This window comes from Schistocerca serialis, unplaced genomic scaffold (genome assembly GCF_023864345.2).
Source record: "Schistocerca serialis cubense isolate TAMUIC-IGC-003099 unplaced genomic scaffold, iqSchSeri2.2 HiC_scaffold_1345, whole genome shotgun sequence".
In the NCBI taxonomy this organism is placed as follows: domain Eukaryota; kingdom Metazoa; phylum Arthropoda; class Insecta; order Orthoptera; family Acrididae; genus Schistocerca; species Schistocerca serialis.
Window position 1 is genome coordinate 1 of NW_026047564.1, and position 16,434 is coordinate 16,434.

The 16,434-nt window shown below is 54.5% G+C and overlaps 37 non-coding genes across 37 annotated transcripts; 30 read left to right on the top strand and 7 right to left on the bottom strand.

Moving 5' to 3' along the window:
• The first annotated feature begins 227 nt into the window (after window positions 1–227).
• On the top strand, window positions 228–299 carry Trnae-uuc (transfer RNA glutamic acid (anticodon UUC)). The gene has a single exon. It is a non-coding gene; the product is annotated as a tRNA-Glu (tRNA).
• Window positions 300–497: 198 nt separating this feature from the next.
• On the top strand, window positions 498–571 carry Trnai-aau (transfer RNA isoleucine (anticodon AAU)). The gene has a single exon. It is a non-coding gene; the product is annotated as a tRNA-Ile (tRNA).
• Window positions 572–1,181: 610 nt separating this feature from the next.
• On the bottom strand, window positions 1,182–1,253 carry Trnag-ucc (transfer RNA glycine (anticodon UCC)). The gene has a single exon. It is a non-coding gene; the product is annotated as a tRNA-Gly (tRNA).
• A 341-nt stretch (window positions 1,254–1,594) lies between these two features.
• On the top strand, window positions 1,595–1,665 carry Trnag-gcc (transfer RNA glycine (anticodon GCC)). The gene has a single exon. It is a non-coding gene; the product is annotated as a tRNA-Gly (tRNA).
• A 381-nt stretch (window positions 1,666–2,046) lies between these two features.
• Window positions 2,047–2,119, top strand: Trnam-cau (transfer RNA methionine (anticodon CAU)). The gene has a single exon. It is a non-coding gene; the product is annotated as a tRNA-Met (tRNA).
• A 305-nt stretch (window positions 2,120–2,424) lies between these two features.
• On the top strand, window positions 2,425–2,496 carry Trnae-uuc (transfer RNA glutamic acid (anticodon UUC)). The gene has a single exon. It is a non-coding gene; the product is annotated as a tRNA-Glu (tRNA).
• A 198-nt stretch (window positions 2,497–2,694) lies between these two features.
• On the top strand, window positions 2,695–2,768 carry Trnai-aau (transfer RNA isoleucine (anticodon AAU)). Its single transcript has one exon. It is a non-coding gene; the product is annotated as a tRNA-Ile (tRNA).
• Window positions 2,769–3,379: 611 nt separating this feature from the next.
• Trnag-ucc (transfer RNA glycine (anticodon UCC)) lies at window positions 3,380–3,451 on the bottom strand. The gene has a single exon. It is a non-coding gene; the product is annotated as a tRNA-Gly (tRNA).
• Window positions 3,452–3,793: 342 nt separating this feature from the next.
• Trnag-gcc (transfer RNA glycine (anticodon GCC)) lies at window positions 3,794–3,864 on the top strand. The gene has a single exon. It is a non-coding gene; the product is annotated as a tRNA-Gly (tRNA).
• Window positions 3,865–4,245: 381 nt separating this feature from the next.
• Trnam-cau (transfer RNA methionine (anticodon CAU)) lies at window positions 4,246–4,318 on the top strand. Its single transcript has one exon. It is a non-coding gene; the product is annotated as a tRNA-Met (tRNA).
• A 305-nt stretch (window positions 4,319–4,623) lies between these two features.
• Window positions 4,624–4,695, top strand: Trnae-uuc (transfer RNA glutamic acid (anticodon UUC)). The gene has a single exon. It is a non-coding gene; the product is annotated as a tRNA-Glu (tRNA).
• Window positions 4,696–4,893: 198 nt separating this feature from the next.
• On the top strand, window positions 4,894–4,967 carry Trnai-aau (transfer RNA isoleucine (anticodon AAU)). The gene has a single exon. It is a non-coding gene; the product is annotated as a tRNA-Ile (tRNA).
• Window positions 4,968–5,577: 610 nt separating this feature from the next.
• On the bottom strand, window positions 5,578–5,649 carry Trnag-ucc (transfer RNA glycine (anticodon UCC)). The gene has a single exon. It is a non-coding gene; the product is annotated as a tRNA-Gly (tRNA).
• A 342-nt stretch (window positions 5,650–5,991) lies between these two features.
• Window positions 5,992–6,062, top strand: Trnag-gcc (transfer RNA glycine (anticodon GCC)). Its single transcript has one exon. It is a non-coding gene; the product is annotated as a tRNA-Gly (tRNA).
• Window positions 6,063–6,443: 381 nt separating this feature from the next.
• Trnam-cau (transfer RNA methionine (anticodon CAU)) lies at window positions 6,444–6,516 on the top strand. The gene has a single exon. It is a non-coding gene; the product is annotated as a tRNA-Met (tRNA).
• A 304-nt stretch (window positions 6,517–6,820) lies between these two features.
• Window positions 6,821–6,892, top strand: Trnae-uuc (transfer RNA glutamic acid (anticodon UUC)). Its single transcript has one exon. It is a non-coding gene; the product is annotated as a tRNA-Glu (tRNA).
• Window positions 6,893–7,090: 198 nt separating this feature from the next.
• On the top strand, window positions 7,091–7,164 carry Trnai-aau (transfer RNA isoleucine (anticodon AAU)). The gene has a single exon. It is a non-coding gene; the product is annotated as a tRNA-Ile (tRNA).
• Window positions 7,165–7,774: 610 nt separating this feature from the next.
• On the bottom strand, window positions 7,775–7,846 carry Trnag-ucc (transfer RNA glycine (anticodon UCC)). The gene has a single exon. It is a non-coding gene; the product is annotated as a tRNA-Gly (tRNA).
• A 342-nt stretch (window positions 7,847–8,188) lies between these two features.
• Window positions 8,189–8,259, top strand: Trnag-gcc (transfer RNA glycine (anticodon GCC)). Its single transcript has one exon. It is a non-coding gene; the product is annotated as a tRNA-Gly (tRNA).
• Window positions 8,260–8,640: 381 nt separating this feature from the next.
• Trnam-cau (transfer RNA methionine (anticodon CAU)) lies at window positions 8,641–8,713 on the top strand. Its single transcript has one exon. It is a non-coding gene; the product is annotated as a tRNA-Met (tRNA).
• A 305-nt stretch (window positions 8,714–9,018) lies between these two features.
• Window positions 9,019–9,090, top strand: Trnae-uuc (transfer RNA glutamic acid (anticodon UUC)). The gene has a single exon. It is a non-coding gene; the product is annotated as a tRNA-Glu (tRNA).
• Window positions 9,091–9,288: 198 nt separating this feature from the next.
• On the top strand, window positions 9,289–9,362 carry Trnai-aau (transfer RNA isoleucine (anticodon AAU)). Its single transcript has one exon. It is a non-coding gene; the product is annotated as a tRNA-Ile (tRNA).
• Window positions 9,363–9,972: 610 nt separating this feature from the next.
• Trnag-ucc (transfer RNA glycine (anticodon UCC)) lies at window positions 9,973–10,044 on the bottom strand. The gene has a single exon. It is a non-coding gene; the product is annotated as a tRNA-Gly (tRNA).
• Window positions 10,045–10,386: 342 nt separating this feature from the next.
• Window positions 10,387–10,457, top strand: Trnag-gcc (transfer RNA glycine (anticodon GCC)). Its single transcript has one exon. It is a non-coding gene; the product is annotated as a tRNA-Gly (tRNA).
• A 381-nt stretch (window positions 10,458–10,838) lies between these two features.
• Trnam-cau (transfer RNA methionine (anticodon CAU)) lies at window positions 10,839–10,911 on the top strand. Its single transcript has one exon. It is a non-coding gene; the product is annotated as a tRNA-Met (tRNA).
• Window positions 10,912–11,216: 305 nt separating this feature from the next.
• Trnae-uuc (transfer RNA glutamic acid (anticodon UUC)) lies at window positions 11,217–11,288 on the top strand. Its single transcript has one exon. It is a non-coding gene; the product is annotated as a tRNA-Glu (tRNA).
• Window positions 11,289–11,486: 198 nt separating this feature from the next.
• Window positions 11,487–11,560, top strand: Trnai-aau (transfer RNA isoleucine (anticodon AAU)). Its single transcript has one exon. It is a non-coding gene; the product is annotated as a tRNA-Ile (tRNA).
• A 611-nt stretch (window positions 11,561–12,171) lies between these two features.
• On the bottom strand, window positions 12,172–12,243 carry Trnag-ucc (transfer RNA glycine (anticodon UCC)). The gene has a single exon. It is a non-coding gene; the product is annotated as a tRNA-Gly (tRNA).
• A 342-nt stretch (window positions 12,244–12,585) lies between these two features.
• On the top strand, window positions 12,586–12,656 carry Trnag-gcc (transfer RNA glycine (anticodon GCC)). The gene has a single exon. It is a non-coding gene; the product is annotated as a tRNA-Gly (tRNA).
• A 381-nt stretch (window positions 12,657–13,037) lies between these two features.
• Window positions 13,038–13,110, top strand: Trnam-cau (transfer RNA methionine (anticodon CAU)). The gene has a single exon. It is a non-coding gene; the product is annotated as a tRNA-Met (tRNA).
• Window positions 13,111–13,415: 305 nt separating this feature from the next.
• On the top strand, window positions 13,416–13,487 carry Trnae-uuc (transfer RNA glutamic acid (anticodon UUC)). The gene has a single exon. It is a non-coding gene; the product is annotated as a tRNA-Glu (tRNA).
• Window positions 13,488–13,685: 198 nt separating this feature from the next.
• Window positions 13,686–13,759, top strand: Trnai-aau (transfer RNA isoleucine (anticodon AAU)). The gene has a single exon. It is a non-coding gene; the product is annotated as a tRNA-Ile (tRNA).
• Window positions 13,760–14,369: 610 nt separating this feature from the next.
• Trnag-ucc (transfer RNA glycine (anticodon UCC)) lies at window positions 14,370–14,441 on the bottom strand. The gene has a single exon. It is a non-coding gene; the product is annotated as a tRNA-Gly (tRNA).
• A 342-nt stretch (window positions 14,442–14,783) lies between these two features.
• On the top strand, window positions 14,784–14,854 carry Trnag-gcc (transfer RNA glycine (anticodon GCC)). The gene has a single exon. It is a non-coding gene; the product is annotated as a tRNA-Gly (tRNA).
• Window positions 14,855–15,235: 381 nt separating this feature from the next.
• Trnam-cau (transfer RNA methionine (anticodon CAU)) lies at window positions 15,236–15,308 on the top strand. The gene has a single exon. It is a non-coding gene; the product is annotated as a tRNA-Met (tRNA).
• A 305-nt stretch (window positions 15,309–15,613) lies between these two features.
• On the top strand, window positions 15,614–15,685 carry Trnae-uuc (transfer RNA glutamic acid (anticodon UUC)). The gene has a single exon. It is a non-coding gene; the product is annotated as a tRNA-Glu (tRNA).
• A 198-nt stretch (window positions 15,686–15,883) lies between these two features.
• Window positions 15,884–15,957, top strand: Trnai-aau (transfer RNA isoleucine (anticodon AAU)). Its single transcript has one exon. It is a non-coding gene; the product is annotated as a tRNA-Ile (tRNA).
• Window positions 15,958–16,434: the final 477 nt, after the last annotated feature.

Sequence of the window (16,434 nt, forward strand, 5' to 3'; positions counted from 1 at the left end):
AGCTTCAGCGGGAAAATGTTTACTTCCTGTTATTGCTACTTACAGCTTCCCTTTTCCTCTTCTCCCAGCAGAGCATGAAGCCAAAAGCATTGCTCTGCGACGTTTGAGGTGCGCGCCTTGCCAGTCAGTATGTGCAAAGATGCTCGCAAAGAGAGAGGGGCGCCGACGCGGCACTCGACACGAAATGCGACAAGCGACCGTACGAACGGTCGAACGAAACGTCCACATCCGGTGTGGTCTAGTGGCTAGGATACCTGGCTTTCACCCAGGAGGCCCGGGTTCGATTCCCGGTACCGGAACGGAATTTTTTCCACACGAATCGTGGCAAGTTTGAGCTGTCCGAGCAGCCGTTTGCCGTCCTGCTCGCAATATAGCTACTGTTTCGTGACCGTCAGCAGAATATAGACTAGGGAAGCAGACACACGACGACCATAGAAATGGTGTATGGCTTCATGCCACCTGTTTCCAGCGTAGGGCTGAGCAACTGCATCTGCCGAGGCCCGTTAGCTCAGTTGGTTAGAGCGTCGTGCTAATAACGCGAAGGTCGTGGGTTCGATCCCCCCACGGGCCACTACTCTTTTACTACTACGAAAAGGCAGCGCCGATTTCAGCTGGCGAGTGTGATGACCAAAAGATCATCACCCTGCGTGGAAGTTGACAGAGGATCCGAACCCGACTCGTCGGGAAGCGCTACAGCATTCACTCGGCAATGGCCATAATATCTTGAATACACTGGTTCTCAACCGATAAAGAGAAAATGAAAGAAAATGTCCGATTGCCGATGCGTAACAACTTTGGCCCTTGTCAGTACTTGGGCGGGTGAGCGCATGGGAACACAGGGCACTATTTGCACTTTTACTTCCTATTTTTGTTTCTCCTTTGTTTTCGGAGCTACAGCCCGATTCGGTCAGGGAGACGCCACCGTGAAATGAAGGGGGCGTGCTGTGTGTCCATCGCCTCGCCTCTCCTTACCTCTCTCAGTCGTTTCTCGTGCTTGTCGTTTTGATAAAGGCCGATTTGAGAGCGTCAGCTCTCGCGTCAGCTGAGCAAAGTCGAGACAAGTCGAGACACGAGACAAGTCGAGACACACTAAGGGCTGGTATGCAGCGAGTAAGAGCGCGAAAAAACAATAATTTAAGAGCGCGTGGCAAAAGTACTCATACGCGAAATTAAAAGCCTGCTGCGGTGGCCGGGAATCGAACCCGGATCAACTGCTTGGAAGGCAACTATGCTGACCATTACACCACCACCGCACAAGCGAGCGCCGCGCGTCCGCGCTGTGTCGGCTTCCCGCCAGTCGGCAGCGGCGAAGGTGATCGTACCTGGCAGGCGCATTTCGAGGCAGGCTAGGGGAGCACATCCAGACGCATTCGGACAGCGTATCCGCGCACATTTCGCATCCTTTGGCAAGAGTTGGGCGCCGGCGACGCAAGAGTACGCAGAGGACCGCGTTCTGGCGGCATTTTTAAGCAGTGCAGTGCAGGATTCAGCGTCTGCAGCATCTTTCCCACAGAATGCTACGGCGCTTGACGGCAGTCCCACTTTCCCTTGAGACATCTGCTCGGGAAGCAGCGTCAAGTTACCGCTGGCCCCAGCATCGGTGGTTCAGTGGTAGAATGCTCGCCTGCCACGCGGGCGGCCCGGGTTCGATTCCCGGCCGATGCATCATTTTGCTTTTCCCGCGATGATGCTGCCGCGTGGCTTGAGCGCTTGAGATGCACGATCCACAAGAATGTGTAGCTGGATTTCCCTTGAGAAGGACCGAGAACGCAGCACTCGCGGGTCCCCACTAGGACGCTCGCATCATGTTCTACAGACTAGCGTCGGCCTGGCCTCACAAGTTGCTGGGTCCGGGTGCCTCCGAGGCTCTGAACTTTAACGACAAGGAGTGCTGCCTATCGTTGCAACAGCTGCAGCAGCACCGCAATCAACTGGGCCGGCAGTGCACGTGTAGCAACAGAACACGTTATCCAGGAAGTACAGTGTCTCTACGTCTAATATTGGGTACGGTATTTACCCAGTTTCCAGGACAAGCGGTGCACCCGTGCCTCGGTAGCGCAGTAGGCAGCGCGTAAGTCTCATAATCTTAAGGTCGTGAGTTCGATCCTCACCCGGGGCATTTAACTTTCTGTGACTGATGGTGGTGCTGTTGCTAGGGCGCCAACGTATTTCTTGTTTGTTATCCACAACGTTTCAACGCTTCAGCGGGAAAATGTTTACTTCCTGTTATTGCTACTTACAGCTTCCCTTTTCCTCTTCTCCCAGCAGAGCATGAAGCCAAAAGCATTGCTCTGCGACGTTTGAGGTGCGCGCCTTGCCAGTCAGTATGTGCAAAGATGCTCGCAAAGAGAGAGGGGCGCCGACGCGGCACTCGACACGAAATGCGACAAGCGACCGTACGAACGGTCGAACGAAACGTCCACATCCGGTGTGGTCTAGTGGCTAGGATACCTGGCTTTCACCCAGGAGGCCCGGGTTCGATTCCCGGTACCGGAACGGAATTTTTTCCACACGAATCGTGGCAAGTTTGAGCTGTCCGAGCAGCCGTTTGCCGTCCTGCTCGCAATATAGCTACTGTTTCGTGACCGTCAGCAGAATATAGACTAGGGAAGCAGACACACGACGACCATAGAAATGGTGTATGGCTTCATGCCACCTGTTTCCAGCGTAGGGCTGAGCAACTGCATCTGCCGAGGCCCGTTAGCTCAGTTGGTTAGAGCGTCGTGCTAATAACGCGAAGGTCGTGGGTTCGATCCCCCCACGGGCCACTACTCTTTTACTACTACGAAAAGGCAGCGCCGATTTCAGCTGGCGAGTGTGATGACCAAAAGATCATCACCCTGCGTGGAAGTTGACAGAGGATCCGAACCCGACTCGTCGGGAAGCGCTACAGCATTCACTCGGCAATGGCCATAATATCTTGAATACACTGGTTCTCAACCGATAAAGAGAAAATGAAAGAAAATGTCCGATTGCCGATGCGTAACAACTTTGGCCCTTGTCAGTACTTGGGGCGGGTGAGCGCATGGGAACACAGGGCACTATTTGCACTTTTACTTCCTATTTTTGTTTCTCCTTTGTTTTCGGAGCTACAGCCCGATTCGGTCAGGGAGACGCCACCGTGAAATGAAGGGGGCGTGCTGTGTGTCCATCGCCTCGCCTCTCCTTACCTCTCTCAGTCGTTTCTCGTGCTTGTCGTTTTGATAAAGGCCGATTTGAGAGCGTCAGCTCTCGCGTCAGCTGAGCAAAGTCGAGACAAGTCGAGACACGAGACAAGTCGAGACACACTAAGGGCTGGTATGCAGCGAGTAAGAGCGCGAAAAAACAATAATTTAAGAGCGCGTGGCAAAAGTACTCATACGCGAAATTAAAAGCCTGCTGCGGTGGCCGGGAATCGAACCCGGATCAACTGCTTGGAAGGCAACTATGCTGACCATTACACCACCACCGCACAAGCGAGCGCCGCGCGTCCGCGCTGTGTCGGCTTCCCGCCAGTCGGCAGCGGCCGAAGGTGATCGTACCTGGCAGGCGCATTTCGAGGCAGGCTAGGGGAGCACATCCAGACGCATTCGGACAGCGTATCCGCGCACATTTCGCATCCTTTGGCAAGAGTTGGGCGCCGGCGACGCAAGAGTACGCAGAGGACCGCGTTCTGGCGGCATTTTTAAGCAGTGCAGTGCAGGATTCAGCGTCTGCAGCATCTTTCCCACAGAATGCTACGGCGCTTGACGGCAGTCCCACTTTCCCTTGAGACATCTGCTCGGGAAGCAGCGTCAAGTTACCGCTGGCCCCAGCATCGGTGGTTCAGTGGTAGAATGCTCGCCTGCCACGCGGGCGGCCCGGGTTCGATTCCCGGCCGATGCATCATTTTGCTTTTCCCGCGATGATGCTGCCGCGTGGCTTGAGCGCTTGAGATGCACGATCCACAAGAATGTGTAGCTGGATTTCCCTTGAGAAGGACCGAGAACGCAGCACTCGCGGGTCCCCACTAGGACGCTCGCATCATGTTCTACAGACTAGCGTCGGCCTGGCCTCACAAGTTGCTGGGTCCGGGTGCCTCCGAGGCTCTGAACTTTAACGACAAGGAGTGCTGCCTATCGTTGCAACAGCTGCAGCAGCACCGCAATCAACTGGGCCGGCAGTGCACGTGTAGCAACAGAACACGTTATCCAGGAAGTACAGTGTCTCTACGTCTAATATTGGGTACGGTATTTACCCAGTTTCCAGGACAAGCGGTGCACCCGTGCCTCGGTAGCGCAGTAGGCAGCGCGTAAGTCTCATAATCTTAAGGTCGTGAGTTCGATCCTCACCCGGGGCATTTAACTTTCTGTGACTGATGGTGGTGCTGTTGCTAGGGCGCCAACGTATTTCTTGTTTGTTATCCACAACGTTTCAACGCTTCAGCGGGAAAATGTTTACTTCCTGTTATTGCTACTTACAGCTTCCCTTTTCCTCTTCTCCCAGCAGAGCATGAAGCCAAAAGCATTGCTCTGCGACGTTTGAGGTGCGCGCCTTGCCAGTCAGTATGTGCAAAGATGCTCGCAAAGAGAGAGGGGCGCCGACGCGGCACTCGACACGAAATGCGACAAGCGACCGTACGAACGGTCGAACGAAACGTCCACATCCGGTGTGGTCTAGTGGCTAGGATACCTGGCTTTCACCCAGGAGGCCCGGGTTCGATTCCCGGTACCGGAACGGAATTTTTTCCACACGAATCGTGGCAAGTTTGAGCTGTCCGAGCAGCCGTTTGCCGTCCTGCTCGCAATATAGCTACTGTTTCGTGACCGTCAGCAGAATATAGACTAGGGAAGCAGACACACGACGACCATAGAAATGGTGTATGGCTTCATGCCACCTGTTTCCAGCGTAGGGCTGAGCAACTGCATCTGCCGAGGCCCGTTAGCTCAGTTGGTTAGAGCGTCGTGCTAATAACGCGAAGGTCGTGGGTTCGATCCCCCCACGGGCCACTACTCTTTTACTACTACGAAAAGGCAGCGCCGATTTCAGCTGGCGAGTGTGATGACCAAAAGATCATCACCCTGCGTGGAAGTTGACAGAGGATCCGAACCCGACTCGTCGGGAAGCGCTACAGCATTCACTCGGCAATGGCCATAATATCTTGAATACACTGGTTCTCAACCGATAAAGAGAAAATGAAAGAAAATGTCCGATTGCCGATGCGTAACAACTTTGGCCCTTGTCAGTACTTGGGCGGGTGAGCGCATGGGAACACAGGGCACTATTTGCACTTTTACTTCCTATTTTTGTTTCTCCTTTGTTTTCGGAGCTACAGCCCGATTCGGTCAGGGAGACGCCACCGTGAAATGAAGGGGGCGTGCTGTGTGTCCATCGCCTCGCCTCTCCTTACCTCTCTCAGTCGTTTCTCGTGCTTGTCGTTTTGATAAAGGCCGATTTGAGAGCGTCAGCTCTCGCGTCAGCTGAGCAAAGTCGAGACAAGTCGAGACACGAGACAAGTCGAGACACACTAAGGGCTGGTATGCAGCGAGTAAGAGCGCGAAAAAACAATAATTTAAGAGCGCGTGGCAAAAGTACTCATACGCGAAATTAAAAGCCTGCTGCGGTGGCCGGGAATCGAACCCGGATCAACTGCTTGGAAGGCAACTATGCTGACCATTACACCACCACCGCACAAGCGAGCGCCGCGCGTCCGCGCTGTGTCGGCTTCCCGCCAGTCGGCAGCGGCCGAAGGTGATCGTACCTGGCAGGCGCATTTCGAGGCAGGCTAGGGGAGCACATCCAGACGCATTCGGACAGCGTATCCGCGCACATTTCGCATCCTTTGGCAAGAGTTGGGCGCCGGCGACGCAAGAGTACGCAGAGGACCGCGTTCTGGCGGCATTTTTAAGCAGTGCAGTGCAGGATTCAGCGTCTGCAGCATCTTTCCCACAGAATGCTACGGCGCTTGACGGCAGTCCCACTTTCCCTTGAGACATCTGCTCGGGAAGCAGCGTCAAGTTACCGCTGGCCCCAGCATCGGTGGTTCAGTGGTAGAATGCTCGCCTGCCACGCGGGCGGCCCGGGTTCGATTCCCGGCCGATGCATCATTTTGCTTTTCCCGCGATGATGCTGCCGCGTGGCTTGAGCGCTTGAGATGCACGATCCACAAGAATGTGTAGCTGGATTTCCCTTGAGAAGGACCGAGAACGCAGCACTCGCGGGTCCCCACTAGGACGCTCGCATCATGTTCTACAGACTAGCGTCGGCCTGGCCTCACAAGTTGCTGGGTCCGGGTGCCTCCGAGGCTCTGAACTTTAACGACAAGGAGTGCTGCCTATCGTTGCAACAGCTGCAGCAGCACCGCAATCAACTGGGCCGGCAGTGCACGTGTAGCAACAGAACACGTTATCCAGGAAGTACAGTGTCTCTACGTCTAATATTGGGTACGGTATTTACCCAGTTTCCAGGACAAGCGGTGCACCCGTGCCTCGGTAGCGCAGTAGGCAGCGCGTAAGTCTCATAATCTTAAGGTCGTGAGTTCGATCCTCACCCGGGGCATTTAACTTTCTGTGACTGATGGTGGTGCTGTTGCTAGGGCGCCAACGTATTTCTTGTTTGTTATCCACAACGTTTCAACGCTTCAGCGGGAAAATGTTTACTTCCTGTTATTGCTACTTACAGCTTCCTTTTCCTCTTCTCCCAGCAGAGCATGAAGCCAAAAGCATTGCTCTGCGACGTTTGAGGTGCGCGCCTTGCCAGTCAGTATGTGCAAAGATGCTCGCAAAGAGAGAGGGGCGCCGACGCGGCACTCGACACGAAATGCGACAAGCGACCGTACGAACGGTCGAACGAAACGTCCACATCCGGTGTGGTCTAGTGGCTAGGATACCTGGCTTTCACCCAGGAGGCCCGGGTTCGATTCCCGGTACCGGAACGGAATTTTTTCCACACGAATCGTGGCAAGTTTGAGCTGTCCGAGCAGCCGTTTGCCGTCCTGCTCGCAATATAGCTACTGTTTCGTGACCGTCAGCAGAATATAGACTAGGGAAGCAGACACACGACGACCATAGAAATGGTGTATGGCTTCATGCCACCTGTTTCCAGCGTAGGGCTGAGCAACTGCATCTGCCGAGGCCCGTTAGCTCAGTTGGTTAGAGCGTCGTGCTAATAACGCGAAGGTCGTGGGTTCGATCCCCCCACGGGCCACTACTCTTTTACTACTACGAAAAGGCAGCGCCGATTTCAGCTGGCGAGTGTGATGACCAAAAGATCATCACCCTGCGTGGAAGTTGACAGAGGATCCGAACCCGACTCGTCGGGAAGCGCTACAGCATTCACTCGGCAATGGCCATAATATCTTGAATACACTGGTTCTCAACCGATAAAGAGAAAATGAAAGAAAATGTCCGATTGCCGATGCGTAACAACTTTGGCCCTTGTCAGTACTTGGGCGGGTGAGCGCATGGGAACACAGGGCACTATTTGCACTTTTACTTCCTATTTTTGTTTCTCCTTTGTTTTCGGAGCTACAGCCCGATTCGGTCAGGGAGACGCCACCGTGAAATGAAGGGGGCGTGCTGTGTGTCCATCGCCTCGCCTCTCCTTACCTCTCTCAGTCGTTTCTCGTGCTTGTCGTTTTGATAAAGGCCGATTTGAGAGCGTCAGCTCTCGCGTCAGCTGAGCAAAGTCGAGACAAGTCGAGACACGAGACAAGTCGAGACACACTAAGGGCTGGTATGCAGCGAGTAAGAGCGCGAAAAAACAATAATTTAAGAGCGCGTGGCAAAAGTACTCATACGCGAAATTAAAAGCCTGCTGCGGTGGCCGGGAATCGAACCCGGATCAACTGCTTGGAAGGCAACTATGCTGACCATTACACCACCACCGCACAAGCGAGCGCCGCGCGTCCGCGCTGTGTCGGCTTCCCGCCAGTCGGCAGCGGCCGAAGGTGATCGTACCTGGCAGGCGCATTTCGAGGCAGGCTAGGGGAGCACATCCAGACGCATTCGGACAGCGTATCCGCGCACATTTCGCATCCTTTGGCAAGAGTTGGGCGCCGGCGACGCAAGAGTACGCAGAGGACCGCGTTCTGGCGGCATTTTTAAGCAGTGCAGTGCAGGATTCAGCGTCTGCAGCATCTTTCCCACAGAATGCTACGGCGCTTGACGGCAGTCCCACTTTCCCTTGAGACATCTGCTCGGGAAGCAGCGTCAAGTTACCGCTGGCCCCAGCATCGGTGGTTCAGTGGTAGAATGCTCGCCTGCCACGCGGGCGGCCCGGGTTCGATTCCCGGCCGATGCATCATTTTGCTTTTCCCGCGATGATGCTGCCGCGTGGCTTGAGCGCTTGAGATGCACGATCCACAAGAATGTGTAGCTGGATTTCCCTTGAGAAGGACCGAGAACGCAGCACTCGCGGGTCCCCACTAGGACGCTCGCATCATGTTCTACAGACTAGCGTCGGCCTGGCCTCACAAGTTGCTGGGTCCGGGTGCCTCCGAGGCTCTGAACTTTAACGACAAGGAGTGCTGCCTATCGTTGCAACAGCTGCAGCAGCACCGCAATCAACTGGGCCGGCAGTGCACGTGTAGCAACAGAACACGTTATCCAGGAAGTACAGTGTCTCTACGTCTAATATTGGGTACGGTATTTACCCAGTTTCCAGGACAAGCGGTGCACCCGTGCCTCGGTAGCGCAGTAGGCAGCGCGTAAGTCTCATAATCTTAAGGTCGTGAGTTCGATCCTCACCCGGGGCATTTAACTTTCTGTGACTGATGGTGGTGCTGTTGCTAGGGCGCCAACGTATTTCTTGTTTGTTATCCACAACGTTTCAACGCTTCAGCGGGAAAATGTTTACTTCCTGTTATTGCTACTTACAGCTTCCCTTTTCCTCTTCTCCCAGCAGAGCATGAAGCCAAAAGCATTGCTCTGCGACGTTTGAGGTGCGCGCCTTGCCAGTCAGTATGTGCAAAGATGCTCGCAAAGAGAGAGGGGCGCCGACGCGGCACTCGACACGAAATGCGACAAGCGACCGTACGAACGGTCGAACGAAACGTCCACATCCGGTGTGGTCTAGTGGCTAGGATACCTGGCTTTCACCCAGGAGGCCCGGGTTCGATTCCCGGTACCGGAACGGAATTTTTTCCACACGAATCGTGGCAAGTTTGAGCTGTCCGAGCAGCCGTTTGCCGTCCTGCTCGCAATATAGCTACTGTTTCGTGACCGTCAGCAGAATATAGACTAGGGAAGCAGACACACGACGACCATAGAAATGGTGTATGGCTTCATGCCACCTGTTTCCAGCGTAGGGCTGAGCAACTGCATCTGCCGAGGCCCGTTAGCTCAGTTGGTTAGAGCGTCGTGCTAATAACGCGAAGGTCGTGGGTTCGATCCCCCCACGGGCCACTACTCTTTTACTACTACGAAAAGGCAGCGCCGATTTCAGCTGGCGAGTGTGATGACCAAAAGATCATCACCCTGCGTGGAAGTTGACAGAGGATCCGAACCCGACTCGTCGGGAAGCGCTACAGCATTCACTCGGCAATGGCCATAATATCTTGAATACACTGGTTCTCAACCGATAAAGAGAAAATGAAAGAAAATGTCCGATTGCCGATGCGTAACAACTTTGGCCCTTGTCAGTACTTGGGCGGGTGAGCGCATGGGAACACAGGGCACTATTTGCACTTTTACTTCCTATTTTTGTTTCTCCTTTGTTTTCGGAGCTACAGCCCGATTCGGTCAGGGAGACGCCACCGTGAAATGAAGGGGGCGTGCTGTGTGTCCATCGCCTCGCCTCTCCTTACCTCTCTCAGTCGTTTCTCGTGCTTGTCGTTTTGATAAAGGCCGATTTGAGAGCGTCAGCTCTCGCGTCAGCTGAGCAAAGTCGAGACAAGTCGAGACACGAGACAAGTCGAGACACACTAAGGGCTGGTATGCAGCGAGTAAGAGCGCGAAAAAACAATAATTTAAGAGCGCGTGGCAAAAGTACTCATACGCGAAATTAAAAGCCTGCTGCGGTGGCCGGGAATCGAACCCGGATCAACTGCTTGGAAGGCAACTATGCTGACCATTACACCACCACCGCACAAGCGAGCGCCGCGCGTCCGCGCTGTGTCGGCTTCCCGCCAGTCGGCAGCGGCCGAAGGTGATCGTACCTGGCAGGCGCATTTCGAGGCAGGCTAGGGGAGCACATCCAGACGCATTCGGACAGCGTATCCGCGCACATTTCGCATCCTTTGGCAAGAGTTGGGCGCCGGCGACGCAAGAGTACGCAGAGGACCGCGTTCTGGCGGCATTTTTAAGCAGTGCAGTGCAGGATTCAGCGTCTGCAGCATCTTTCCCACAGAATGCTACGGCGCTTGACGGCAGTCCCACTTTCCCTTGAGACATCTGCTCGGGAAGCAGCGTCAAGTTACCGCTGGCCCCAGCATCGGTGGTTCAGTGGTAGAATGCTCGCCTGCCACGCGGGCGGCCCGGGTTCGATTCCCGGCCGATGCATCGTTTTGCTTTTCCCGCGATGATGCTGCCGCGTGGCTTGAGCGCTTGAGATGCACGATCCACAAGAATGTGTAGCTGGATTTCCCTTGAGAAGGACCGAGAACGCAGCACTCGCGGGTCCCCACTAGGACGCTCGCATCATGTTCTACAGACTAGCGTCGGCCTGGCCTCACAAGTTGCTGGGTCCGGGTGCCTCCGAGGCTCTGAACTTTAACGACAAGGAGTGCTGCCTATCGTTGCAACAGCTGCAGCAGCACCGCAATCAACTGGGCCGGCAGTGCACGTGTAGCAACAGAACACGTTATCCAGGAAGTACAGTGTCTCTACGTCTAATATTGGGTACGGTATTTACCCAGTTTCCAGGAGAAGCGGTGCACCCGTGCCTCGGTAGCGCAGTAGGCAGCGCGTAAGTCTCATAATCTTAAGGTCGTGAGTTCGATCCTCACCCGGGGCATTTAACTTTCTGTGACTGATGGTGGTGCTGTTGCTAGGGCGCCAACGTATTTCTTGTTTGTTATCCACAACGTTTCAACGCTTCAGCGGGAAAATGTTTACTTCCTGTTATTGCTACTTACAGCTTCCCTTTTCCTCTTCTCCCAGCAGAGCATGAAGCCAAAAGCATTGCTCTGCGACGTTTGAGGTGCGCGCCTTGCCAGTCAGTATGTGCAAAGATGCTCGCAAAGAGAGAGGGGCGCCGACGCGGCACTCGACACGAAATGCGACAAGCGACCGTACGAACGGTCGAACGAAACGTCCACATCCGGTGTGGTCTAGTGGCTAGGATACCTGGCTTTCACCCAGGAGGCCCGGGTTCGATTCCCGGTACCGGAACGGAATTTTTTCCACACGAATCGTGGCAAGTTTGAGCTGTCCGAGCAGCCGTTTGCCGTCCTGCTCGCAATATAGCTACTGTTTCGTGACCGTCAGCAGAATATAGACTAGGGAAGCAGACACACGACGACCATAGAAATGGTGTATGGCTTCATGCCACCTGTTTCCAGCGTAGGGCTGAGCAACTGCATCTGCCGAGGCCCGTTAGCTCAGTTGGTTAGAGCGTCGTGCTAATAACGCGAAGGTCGTGGGTTCGATCCCCCCACGGGCCACTACTCTTTTACTACTACGAAAAGGCAGCGCCGATTTCAGCTGGCGAGTGTGATGACCAAAAGATCATCACCCTGCGTGGAAGTTGACAGAGGATCCGAACCCGACTCGTCGGGAAGCGCTACAGCATTCACTCGGCAATGGCCATAATATCTTGAATACACTGGTTCTCAACCGATAAAGAGAAAATGAAAGAAAATGTCCGATTGCCGATGCGTAACAACTTTGGCCCTTGTCAGTACTTGGGCGGGTGAGCGCATGGGAACACAGGGCACTATTTGCACTTTTACTTCCTATTTTTGTTTCTCCTTTGTTTTCGGAGCTACAGCCCGATTCGGTCAGGGAGACGCCACCGTGAAATGAAGGGGGCGTGCTGTGTGTCCATCGCCTCGCCTCTCCTTACCTCTCTCAGTCGTTTCTCGTGCTTGTCGTTTTGATAAAGGCCGATTTGAGAGCCGTCAGCTCTCGCGTCAGCTGAGCAAAGTCGAGACAAGTCGAGACACGAGACAAGTCGAGACACACTAAGGGCTGGTATGCAGCGAGTAAGAGCGCGAAAAAACAATAATTTAAGAGCGCGTGGCAAAAGTACTCATACGCGAAATTAAAAGCCTGCTGCGGTGGCCGGGAATCGAACCCGGATCAACTGCTTGGAAGGCAACTATGCTGACCATTACACCACCACCGCACAAGCGAGCGCCGCGCGTCCGCGCTGTGTCGGCTTCCCGCCAGTCGGCAGCGGCCGAAGGTGATCGTACCTGGCAGGCGCATTTCGAGGCAGGCTAGGGGAGCACATCCAGACGCATTCGGACAGCGTATCCGCGCACATTTCGCATCCTTTGGCAAGAGTTGGGCGCCGGCGACGCAAGAGTACGCAGAGGACCGCGTTCTGGCGGCATTTTTAAGCAGTGCAGTGCAGGATTCAGCGTCTGCAGCATCTTTCCCACAGAATGCTACGGCGCTTGACGGCAGTCCCACTTTCCCTTGAGACATCTGCTCGGGAAGCAGCGTCAAGTTACCGCTGGCCCCAGCATCGGTGGTTCAGTGGTAGAATGCTCGCCTGCCACGCGGGCGGCCCGGGTTCGATTCCCGGCCGATGCATCATTTTGCTTTTCCCGCGATGATGCTGCCGCGTGGCTTGAGCGCTTGAGATGCACGATCCACAAGAATGTGTAGCTGGATTTCCCTTGAGAAGGACCGAGAACGCAGCACTCGCGGGTCCCCACTAGGACGCTCGCATCATGTTCTACAGACTAGCGTCGGCCTGGCCTCACAAGTTGCTGGGTCCGGGTGCCTCCGAGGCTCTGAACTTTAACGACAAGGAGTGCTGCCTATCGTTGCAACAGCTGCAGCAGCACCGCAATCAACTGGGCCGGCAGTGCACGTGTAGCAACAGAACACGTTATCCAGGAAGTACAGTGTCTCTACGTCTAATATTGGGTACGGTATTTACCCAGTTTCCAGGACAAGCGGTGCACCCGTGCCTCGGTAGCGCAGTAGGCAGCGCGTAAGTCTCATAATCTTAAGGTCGTGAGTTCGATCCTCACCCGGGGCATTTAACTTTCTGTGACTGATGGTGGTGCTGTTGCTAGGGCGCCAACGTATTTCTTGTTTGTTATCCACAACGTTTCAACGCTTCAGCGGGAAAATGTTTACTTCCTGTTATTGCTACTTACAGCTTCCCTTTTCCTCTTCTCCCAGCAGAGCATGAAGCCAAAAGCATTGCTCTGCGACGTTTGAGGTGCGCGCCTTGCCAGTCAGTATGTGCAAAGATGCTCGCAAAGAGAGAGGGGCGCCGACGCGGCACTCGACACGAAATGCGACAAGCGACCGTACGAACGGTCGAACGAAACGTCCACATCCGGTGTGGTCTAGTGGCTAGGATACCTGGCTTTCACCCAGGAGGCCCGGGTTCGATTCCCGGTACCGGAACGGAATTTTTTCCACACGAATCGTGGCAAGTTTGAGCTGTCCGAGCAGCCGTTTGCCGTCCTGCTCGCAATATAGCTACTGTTTCGTGACCGTCAGCAGAATATAGACTAGGGAAGCAGACACACGACGACCATAGAAATGGTGTATGGCTTCATGCCACCTGTTTCCAGCGTAGGGCTGAGCAACTGCATCTGCCGAGGCCCGTTAGCTCAGTTGGTTAGAGCGTCGTGCTAATAACGCGAAGGTCGTGGGTTCGATCCCCCCACGGGCCACTACTCTTTTACTACTACGAAAAGGCAGCGCCGATTTCAGCTGGCGAGTGTGATGACCAAAAGATCATCACCCTGCGTGGAAGTTGACAGAGGATCCGAACCCGACTCGTCGGGAAGCGCTACAGCATTCACTCGGCAATGGCCATAATATCTTGAATACACTGGTTCTCAACCGATAAAGAGAAAATGAAAGAAAATGTCCGATTGCCGATGCGTAACAACTTTGGCCCTTGTCAGTACTTGGGCGGGTGAGCGCATGGGAACACAGGGCACTATTTGCACTTTTACTTCCTATTTTTGTTTCTCCTTTGTTTTCGGAGCTACAGCCCGATTCGGTCAGGGAGACGCCACCGTGAAATGAAGGGGGCGTGCTGTGTGTCCATCGCCTCGCCTCTCCTTACCTCTCTCAGTCGTTTCTCGTGCTTGTCGTTTTGATAAAGGCCGATTTGAGAGCGTCAGCTCTCGCGTCAGCTGAGCAAAGTCGAGACAAGTCGAGACACGAGACAAGTCGAGACACACTAAGGGCTGGTATGCAGCGAGTAAGAGCGCGAAAAAACAATAATTTAAGAGCGCGTGGCAAAAGTACTCATACGCGAAATTAAAAGCCTGCTGCGGTGGCCGGGAATCGAACCCGGATCAACTGCTTGGAAGGCAACTATGCTGACCATTACACCACCACCGCACAAGCGAGCGCCGCGCGTCCGCGCTGTGTCGGCTTCCCGCCAGTCGGCAGCGGCCGAAGGTGATCGTACCTGGCAGGCGCATTTCGAGGCAGGCTAGGGGAGCACATCCAGACGCATTCGGACAGCGTATCCGCGCACATTTCGCATCCTTTGGCAAGAGTTGGGCGCCGGCGACGCAAGAGTACGCAGAGGACCGCGTTCTGGCGGCATTTTTAAGCAGTGCAGTGCAGGATTCAGCGTCTGCAGCATCTTTCCCACAGAATGCTACGGCGCTTGACGGCAGTCCCACTTTCCCTTGAGACATCTGCTCGGGAAGCAGCGTCAAGTTACCGCTGGCCCCAGCATCGGTGGTTCAGTGGTAGAATGCTCGCCTGCCACGCGGGCGGCCCGGGTTCGATTCCCGGCCGATGCATCGTTTTGCTTTTCCCGCGATGATGCTGCCGCGTGGCTTGAGCGCTTGAGATGCACGATCCACAAGAATGTGTAGCTGGATTTCCCTTGAGAAGGACCGAGAACGCAGCACTCGCGGGTCCCCACTAGGACGCTCGCATCATGTTCTACAGACTAGCGTCGGCCTGGCCTCACAAGTTGCTGGGTCCGGGTGCCTCCGAGGCTCTGAACTTTAACGACAAGGAGTGCTGCCTATCGTTGCAACAGCTGCAGCAGCACCGCAATCAACTGGGCCGGCAGTGCACGTGTAGCAACAGAACACGTTATCCAGGAAGTACAGTGTCTCTACGTCTAATATTGGGTACGGTATTTACCCAGTTTCCAGGAGAAGCGGTGCACCCGTGCCTCGGTAGCGCAGTAGGCAGCGCGTAAGTCTCATAATCTTAAGGTCGTGAGTTCGATCCTCACCCGGGGCATTTAACTTTCTGTGACTGATGGTGGTGCTGTTGCTAGGGCGCCAACGTATTTCTTGTTTGTTATCCACAACGTTTCAACGCTTCAGCGGGAAAATGTTTACTTCCTGTTATTGCTACTTACAGCTTCCCTTTTCCTCTTCTCCCAGCAGAGCATGAAGCCAAAAGCATTGCTCTGCGACGTTTGAGGTGCGCGCCTTGCCAGTCAGTATGTGCAAAGATGCTCGCAAAGAGAGAGGGGCGCCGACGCGGCACTCGACACGAAATGCGACAAGCGACCGTACGAACGGTCGAACGAAACGTCCACATCCGGTGTGGTCTAGTGGCTAGGATACCTGGCTTTCACCCAGGAGGCCCGGGTTCGATTCCCGGTACCGGAACGGAATTTTTTCCACACGAATCGTGGCAAGTTTGAGCTGTCCGAGCAGCCGTTTGCCGTCCTGCTCGCAATATAGCTACTGTTTCGTGACCGTCAGCAGAATATAGACTAGGGAAGCAGACACACGACGACCATAGAAATGGTGTATGGCTTCATGCCACCTGTTTCCAGCGTAGGGCTGAGCAACTGCATCTGCCGAGGCCCGTTAGCTCAGTTGGTTAGAGCGTCGTGCTAATAACGCGAAGGTCGTGGGTTCGATCCCCCCACGGGCCACTACTCTTTTACTACTACGAAAAGGCAGCGCCGATTTCAGCTGGCGAGTGTGATGACCAAAAGATCATCACCCTGCGTGGAAGTTGACAGAGGATCCGAACCCGACTCGTCGGGAAGCGCTACAGCATTCACTCGGCAATGGCCATAATATCTTGAATACACTGGTTCTCAACCGATAAAGAGAAAATGAAAGAAAATGTCCGATTGCCGATGCGTAACAACTTTGGCCCTTGTCAGTACTTGGGCGGGTGAGCGCATGGGAACACAGGGCACTATTTGCACTTTTACTTCCTATTTTTGTTTCTCCTTTGTTTTCGGAGCTACAGCCCGATTCGGTCAGGGAGACGCCACCGTGAAATGAAGGGGGCGTGCTGTGTGTCCATCGCCTCGCCTCTCCTTACCTCTCTCAGTCGTTTCTCGTGCTTGTCGTTTTGATAAAGGCCGATTTGAGAGCCGTCAGCTCTCGCGTCAGCTGAG